This window comes from Otolemur garnettii, unplaced genomic scaffold (genome assembly GCF_000181295.1).
Source record: "Otolemur garnettii isolate 467f Iridium unplaced genomic scaffold, OtoGar3 scaffold00008, whole genome shotgun sequence".
Lineage (NCBI taxonomy): Eukaryota > Metazoa > Chordata > Mammalia > Primates > Galagidae > Otolemur > Otolemur garnettii.
In genome coordinates this window covers 1,982,352-1,990,239 of record NW_003852403.1, presented here as the reverse complement: position 1 = coordinate 1,990,239, position 7,888 = coordinate 1,982,352, and the positions used below count along the sequence as shown (strand labels likewise).

The following is a 7,888-nucleotide window of genomic DNA, read 5'->3' as shown; positions in this document are numbered from 1 at the left end:
TACAGCACTCTACCCAGGGTGACAGCTTGAGGCTCTGTCTCAAAAAATAAACAAATAAAATAAAATAAGTTGATTCTTCTAAAAAAAAATGTTTATATTCGTTGGTCCAGTAAACTGGAGTTAAATGACTTACCACATATTAATTTAGTGTAACACATTGTAGCTCTTAAAATAATAAATATAACTAGAATTGTGCAATAGTTATAATAATATTTTAAAAGTAGAACATTAAATTGTTTCTATACAATTACTACAGGTGTGTATTGATGAAATTTAGAAGGGTACATAATAAGAATAGTTGTGTTAGGATATTGTGATAATAGGAAGAAATTTTAAATTAAGAGCATTTTATATTCGGTAAGAAAAAATATATTCAGAACCATAATGTCATTCCAACTAGAATTAAGTGAGAATTACATAGTCTGCATTAAGACTATATTTCTTTTAAGGTAGTCTAAGATTGCCTGTTTTGTTTTTACCACACTGCTAGCCACATGTGGGTTCCTGTATTGACAGAGCAGATACATGTATTGGACAAGGGCAGATACTGAACATTTCCTTTTGTACAATGTTCCATGGGTAGTATTGGAATAAGAGATCACTCGTGAGTGCAGGCTAAATAGTGACTTGTTTACAGTACTTTTGATGCATAAGAGGCTAAATCTTGTAGGTGGAGGAGCCAGGAAGAGGTGTGTGAACAGGGCCACAAGATGTGCAGTCCATTGCACTGGCCATCAGGTGGCAGTGTCTTCCTCAGGTCAGCTGGTTATCAAAGCAGCACTAGGGGACAGGAGAATGAGAGCAGCAGTCCTCTGGGTGAACGGCAGCCAGTGTGCAAGGTTTCTGTATATGCAGAAACCTTTATAGGATCTTTTATATTTCGAGGTGTGCTTATACAGATGAAAATTATTAGATGTTTATATAGAATAGTTTTTTACCAGTATGTATTTTTTATGCCATAATGTTCAAGAAGACTTAACAAGAGCCACATTTCAGAAAGACCATTTTGTCTTTATCAGTAGGTTGTCAACTTCTTCTAGTTTCTTGTAAGTTAATCTTAGACTCTAGAGAGTGGTGTCTGCAATGCCACATAGAGCAGCAGAGCTGGCTTGGGCTGGTTCATTCCAGCAAAGTCCTACCTGCTGTACTTGTCATAGCATTCCCTAATGTTTAATGGAGTACTCTATCTATTGCTGGTTCTTAACCTGGAATGTCAGGAGCTCTTTGCTCAATTACATTTCATAATGTAGTGCTTTTTTGTGACCCTCAGTAGTAATACATTTTACATGTTGCATACACATATCCAGATGTATAACTGAAACTGTCATTGAGCACTTGACCTCATTGTATATGATGCCTTGTGATATTTTCTGTTCTGTTCTATTTTTATTGTAGCAAGGACGCTTACCCATTATTAAGTGGAAAAAGATTGCTTTAGGATGTACAAAATTAATTTTAAGAAAATAGAACATTTGTAAAGCTGCTGAAGATGTAACCATCTTATGTTTTCTTTATATGCAATACTTATTAAAGCAGCAACAATTACATAAAATAATTACATTTTATAGTACTTAGTCTTTTAGGTAGCAAAATACCTTGTAATTGGCTTGGTGCCTGTAGCACAGTGATTATGGCACCAGCCTTATACACTGAGGCTGGCTGGTTTGAGCTCGGCATGGGCCAGCTAAACAACATGACAACTACAACAGAAAATAGCTGGGCGTTGTGGTGGGCAGCTGTATCCCCAGCTACTTGGGAGGCTGAGGCAAGAGAATTGCTTAAGCCCAAGAGTTTGAGGTTGCTGTGAGCTGTGATGCCACAGCACTCTACCGAGGGTGGCATAGTGAGACTATGTCTCAAAAAAAAAATTTAGAATTTATTTCTCACAGTTTTAGAGGCTGGAAACTTCACAGTGAAGACACTGGGAGATTTGGTGTCTGGGGAGAGCCTTCTTCCTCATAAATTGTACCTTATAACCATGTCCTCACCTGGGGGAAGGGGAGATAATCTCTCTTGGGCCTCTTTTATAAGGGCACTAATTCCAGAGCCCTTATGCCCTAATCACCTCCAAAAGTCCCTACCTCTTAATACTGTTGTTTTGGGGATTCGGTTTTAACTTGTGAATTGGGTTGGGTAAGAGGAGTGCATGAACATTCAGACCATAGTATTATTCTTTTGGGTTTTAAAAAACATTGCAGGCAAGTTTCTTACTCTGTCTTTGAAGTTCCCTGAGTATGGTATGACCTGTCTTGTCTGTTTGGTCTGTAAAATAAGATCATTATCACACGCAAATGGAATCACTGACTTTACATGAGGAAACAGTCTGTATAATACTGTTCACTGTTTTACAGTCTAATCTTTCTTCAGCTGGCTTGTTTATAGAACTTGTATTTTAATGATCAAGCTGACTGGCTTTCAGTTCAGTGTCTCTCCCTTTATTTAGGATTTCTTTCTTAACCTTGTTTTCAAAATTTTTCTCATTGTACTTCCAGTGTTCTTATGTCATCTGCCTGTTTAGAACATTACTTTTCATTTTCCTTTGTTGATTTCTTAGCCACTTCTAATTTCTTTTTCTTTTCCTTTTTTTTTTTTTTTTGACATAGAGTTTCACTGTGTCACCCTCAGTAGAGTGCTGTGGTGTCACAGCTCACAGCAACTTCAAACTCTTGGGCTTAAGCGATTCTCTTGCCTCAGCCTCCCCAGTAGCTGGGCTACAGGTGCCTACTACAGCGCCTGGTTATATTTTTGATATAGTTGTCATTGTTGTTTAGCAGGCCCTGGCCATGTTTGAACCTGCCAGCCCTGGTGTATGTGGCTGGTGCCCTAACTGCTGAGCTATAGGCACAAAGCCCACCTCTAATTTCTTGAGGTGGTGAGAAGTTTTTTCTTAGGCTTAACATACAAGAGACTTAATTTTTTTTTTTTTTAGAGACAGAGTCTCACTTTATCGCCCTCAGTAGAATGCAGTGGTATCATAGTTCACAGCAACCTCCAGCTCTTGGGCTTAGGCGATTCTCTTGCCTCAGCCTCCCAAGTAGCTGGGACTACAGGCGCCCTCCACAACGCCCAGCTATTTTTTGTTACAGTTTGGCTGGGGTCGGGTTTGAACCCACCACCCTCGGTATATAGGGCCGGTGCCAAACTCACTGAGCCACAGGCGCTGCCTGAGACTTAATTTTTTTTGTTAGTGGTATTTATCTGATTTTCTTTCTGTGTTTCTTTGTTTTGGCTTTAGCTATGTGCGTGAAGAGAGTTATTTTAAGCTATAGAACTTGTCTGTGTTAGGATTCATTGTTCAGAAATGAAACATTATGATATAATTCATATGAAACATGATATTCTTGAAAGAATTGAAATTTGTATACATTTATTTTCCTGGATTAATATAAGGATACATATGATTTAAATTACATTATTTGCATTTGTAAGGTAAGGTTCCAATTGTAGATGAGTCGTTCACTCAGGAAGCAATTTGTATATTGTTTATTTTCTGTTTTTTGGGTGGCTGTGGGAACACCCTTCCCCCACAACCACTCCTCTGTTTTTTCATGCTTGAGCTCAATGGCTAAATTTCTTTGGTTTATTAAAATTAAATTGAGCATTTTTTTTTTTTAGCTTCCTATCCCTTTTTCACATCCCATATATTCTTCTAAAAGCTTCCCTGAAGTGTTGATTTTTTTCTTTTTTTAATTTCAGGTCATTGTGAAGGTACAAACAACCAGGCACAATTTTTAATTTGTTAGGTAGAGTACCTCTTGTAGTTGTGTCCCATACCCAAAAGACGGGCCATACACCTCTACCTTGTGCCCTTTAAGTGGGAGCACACCAAGCCTCCTCTTCTCTCCCCCTTATTCCCCCAAGTGCTGATTTCTTCAGAAAATTGATTATTCTTTTTTTTTCTTTTACTAAAACTGACTCTAAAGTTGCTATGAATAATTCTTAATTTTTTTCTCCTCTCTGGTTTATACAATTTTTACACTTACAGAAGAGTCAGGTTTTCTGATTTATTCTTCATGAGTAAGTTCTTTAATATTTTATACTGTTAAATTTAATTATTCCCTCCTCAACTCGGTACACAACTAAACACAATCATTACATATGCTTGTCCTGCAGTTTTCTACTCCTGTATCTCAGCCGTCTCTTCTAGCACTGAAGTACTGGGAACAGAATGCGGCAGTCCTTTCTATTCTGTTGTTTACATTTATCAATAAAATCTGCCTCACATAAAAGCAATAAATTGATGTCATGAGGTGCAGTTTTAAAGACACAGGTATATTGAGTGTTAGCTTAAGAAAATGAGTTGGAGAGAGCTGTTAGAGTAATGGTCACATTTGAATCCTGGAGTATTTTGATATTCAGTGTGATGATTAATGTGTGTGTAATCCCTAGAACATTGCCTTGCATAGATCCCTAGAACATTGCCTTGCATAGAGAACTATGAAAATGTTAGCTGCAACTGCCACTACTACCACTGCCACCTTTGAATGCCATTGACTTAGATTTAGTGGTCCTGGTCTCTTAAGTCTCTGTATGAACTTGGACAAGTTATTTAAACTCTGTAAAGCTCAGTTTTTTCATCAGCAAAATGGAAATAAATATTCCTACCTTATAGTTGTTAGGTTAAGATATGGTAAATTACTTAGTACAGTGCCATACACATCTGGACTTGATAAAAATTAGTTATCTTTAGGGGCCCTCAAAATCATGTTGTCCTTTTTTGTCTTCAGCAAGGACAATTAGGCCTTTCTACCTTCTAATCTTGTCATGGAGACACTATGCTACCTGCCTTCCACAGGTGTTCCTATCTCTTGGCACAGTAGCCTGAGCCAGCCTAAGACATCATTCATTTGTGTACTCTAGTGCAGTGGTTTTCAACCTTCCTAATGCTGCTGCCCTTTAATACGGTTCCTCATGTTGTGGTGACCCCCAACCATAAAATTATTTTCGTTGCTACTTCATAACTGTAATTTTGCTACTATTATGAATTGTAAAGTAAATATCTGATATGTAGGAGAACCCCAACAGGGTTGCGACCCACAGATTGAGAACCGCAGCCTAGTGTCTGATATACCAAGCTCTGTGGTAGATACTGAAAATTTAAAAAATGAGTATCTTAAAAAAGCTACTGAGTATATATGATGGACATTTTCATTACATTCATTATGTTTTTGAAATTATTTGTATTACTCAAGTTCTCTGTGCTCTTACTGGTTGAGTTTGCTTGTAACGTTTAGTAACACTTACTCCTTACCTCCTTCAGCTCCATTCAGCTGCAGACATGATTCCCACACCCAGGTGCAGGTTCAGCTCATCCTGGCTAAGGTGGGTGTTTGGAGCCTGAAATTAGTATGGCTACTGTGGGCACAGTGTTCAGATTTCTGGGACCAGCAGCCTGAGCACTATGCTGTCAAGCTGCCACCTTCTTTTTGACTGAGCTGTAAATCAGACCCTCTGCCTTATTTTCCTGTCTGACATTTTAGGTCTCAAAAATGGGAATGGAAGGCCACCTTGACGGTGGGATTTTTATTCTAAATATTGTTCCCACCATTTTCTTTATTTTTAACCTTCCTTTGAGCTCTTTTCCCATAGAAAAGAAGGTAATTGCCTCAAGTTATTGCCTTTTTGTCTTTGAAAGAATAGGTTGTATTTTTTTGAGTACTTTTTTTTTTTTAATCTCTTTTACATTCTTGAAACTGCTATGGTCAGATTTCTGTGCCTCAACTTGTTTTCTGAAACTGCTTCAGAAAATGTGACCAAGTTTGCAGACTATCAAGTTTAATAATTTTTTTCAGCTTTTAATTTTTCTTTACTTTTCTGTGGAATTTGACACTACTTTTTGCCTCTCAAATTCTCTTTTAAACTACTAGTTTGGTTCTCTTCTTTCTTCTTGGGTTATACATCCTCTGCCCCTGCCCCCAAACCTTAAATGTTGGTGATCCCAGGGCGATGATGGCCTTACCTTTCTCTCCTTCCTTGTTCTATATCTTCTCTAGGTGACAGCACCTGTTCCTGGTGGAATCTTTGACCATCATCCCTGTAACTGACATTCCCAAATCATCATTTCCCTTTCAGCAGTTATATTTCAGCCTCCTTTGTGTGACCAGTAAACACTTTTGTTATATTTCAGTCTCCTTTTTCCCTTTCAGCCCTTATATTTCAGTCTCCTTTGTGTGACCAGTAAACACCTTCATCTGCCCTCTTTGTGGGCACCTCAAAGTTAGCTTGATGTGCTAAGTTCATCCCTAGATGTAATGTTTACTCTGAATGAAAGAGACCACTTTATGTCCAATCAGACAAGTCTGGAATCTTGAGCTCTTTCCTCTCATCTCCTACATCTAATCATTCAATCAATTATTTATCTATCTATTATCCTATTTATTAACTACATATTGTACTTTAGTTTTGTGTCTGCCATTGTGACAGAATTCTTTTGATTTAATATTGCTAATATCTTCTGTATTTGTACCCTTTACTGTCATCCTTGTTATCTTTCTCATGTTAGTAAGTTTTAACCTTTCTTCCTTTCTTTTTCTAGCCATCCTCCATAGGAAATCAAAGTGATTTCCCAAATTCAGGTTAGATCATTTTTCTTTTCCAATCTAAAACCCTTTGGTTTCCTAATTGCCCATAGTAAAAGCCCATATTTCTCATTATGGCATGTAAGGCCTTCTGAAGGCTCTACTTTCTCCAGTGTTCCCTCTCTTTCCAGATATATTTCTTTGAACGATGTTCTCTGCTCTTGTTCACCTAACGACACTTTTATGAATGTTCCTTATTGGTTTCATGCTTTCGTTTATGTTCTTAGGCTATATTGCCTTTTACATTGAGTGTCTTTATTATTATTTACAATTAATATTAATCTTTTAGGACTTAGCTCAAGCATCGTGGCTTTTATGAAGCCGTTTATAGTATCTTCCTCTCTGGATTAAGCACTTTCTTTTTTGTGCCCAACGTGCTTGCCCCATATACTCTACTATAACAATTATAGTACTTCATTGCCTGTTTCTTGTCTACATGTCTTTTTCCTCATATTGGAAAGTTTTATTTTAGCCTTTAGCATAGAGCCTGATTCATAATACATTTTCAATAAATGTTTAATGACTGAATAAATATGTTTCAAGTCATTGCACAAGACATCCATTACCAGATCATAAGCTATTTTTAGCAAGTATTACTTCTTTCTTTGTTTACTTTTCAGTATATTGTATCATAGTTGCTTAATAAAAAATTGCTACGTTAATCCCATATGGAGATATGCAGCAGATTAAGTGGGGTTTCCTTACAAAGGAAGAAGTTTAATTGTGTTAGCTGAGGACAGTAAGATTGCTCTTATGTTGCTGTTATATTCAGTGTTCATCAGCTCCTGCATGACAGTCAACTCAGAGAGGCAAACATTGTACCTGACTTTAGCTGTCACTTTGCTAATTGGCCAATCATTAAGAGTCTCAATGTCAGTACTATGGGGACTGATTAAATAATGTTAACTAGTTTGAGGAGTTTTACTTTTTGAAAATGTTAAAGTATGGGTGTGACAGTAGCTATTGAGAGTTGTGTGAGTAATTATCTACATCCTTTGTAATTAAGTCATACAACAAGTCAGAGTTAGAATTTAAAGAGCCCATTTGGACTGAGACTGTGTCATGCTGTATTTCTTTTGTAATTTAGTATTATCTTTAACAACAATATTTTATAAAGCCAAAAGTTTTAAATTTCTTCTTGGGGAAATAAAAAAGAATTAGGTGCTGTGGATGTGGATAAAGACTGAGATTCCAAATTAGAATAAGTTATTAAGGGTGGTACCTGTGGCTCAGTGAGTAGGGCGCTGTCCCCATATACCGAGGGTTCTGGGTTCAAACCCGACCCCGGCCAAACCGCAAAAAAAAAAAAA

At 37.2% G+C, this 7,888-nt stretch overlaps 1 protein-coding gene across 5 annotated transcripts in view; it reads left to right on the top strand.

The window, feature by feature from the left end:
- Window positions 1–7,888, top strand: part of CCSER2 (coiled-coil serine rich protein 2) — a 188,528-nt gene that overhangs the window by 24,314 nt on the left and 156,326 nt on the right. Inside the window, exon 1 of one of the 5 annotated variants that reach the window (XM_023509523.1) lies at window positions 5,285–5,322. The exons of the other annotated variants lie outside the window; for them this stretch is intronic. The gene's annotated coding sequence lies outside the window, so the exon portion shown is untranslated. Of the gene's footprint in view, window positions 1–5,284; window positions 5,323–7,888 lie in introns of those variants that run through there. 5 annotated transcript variants of the gene reach the window in all.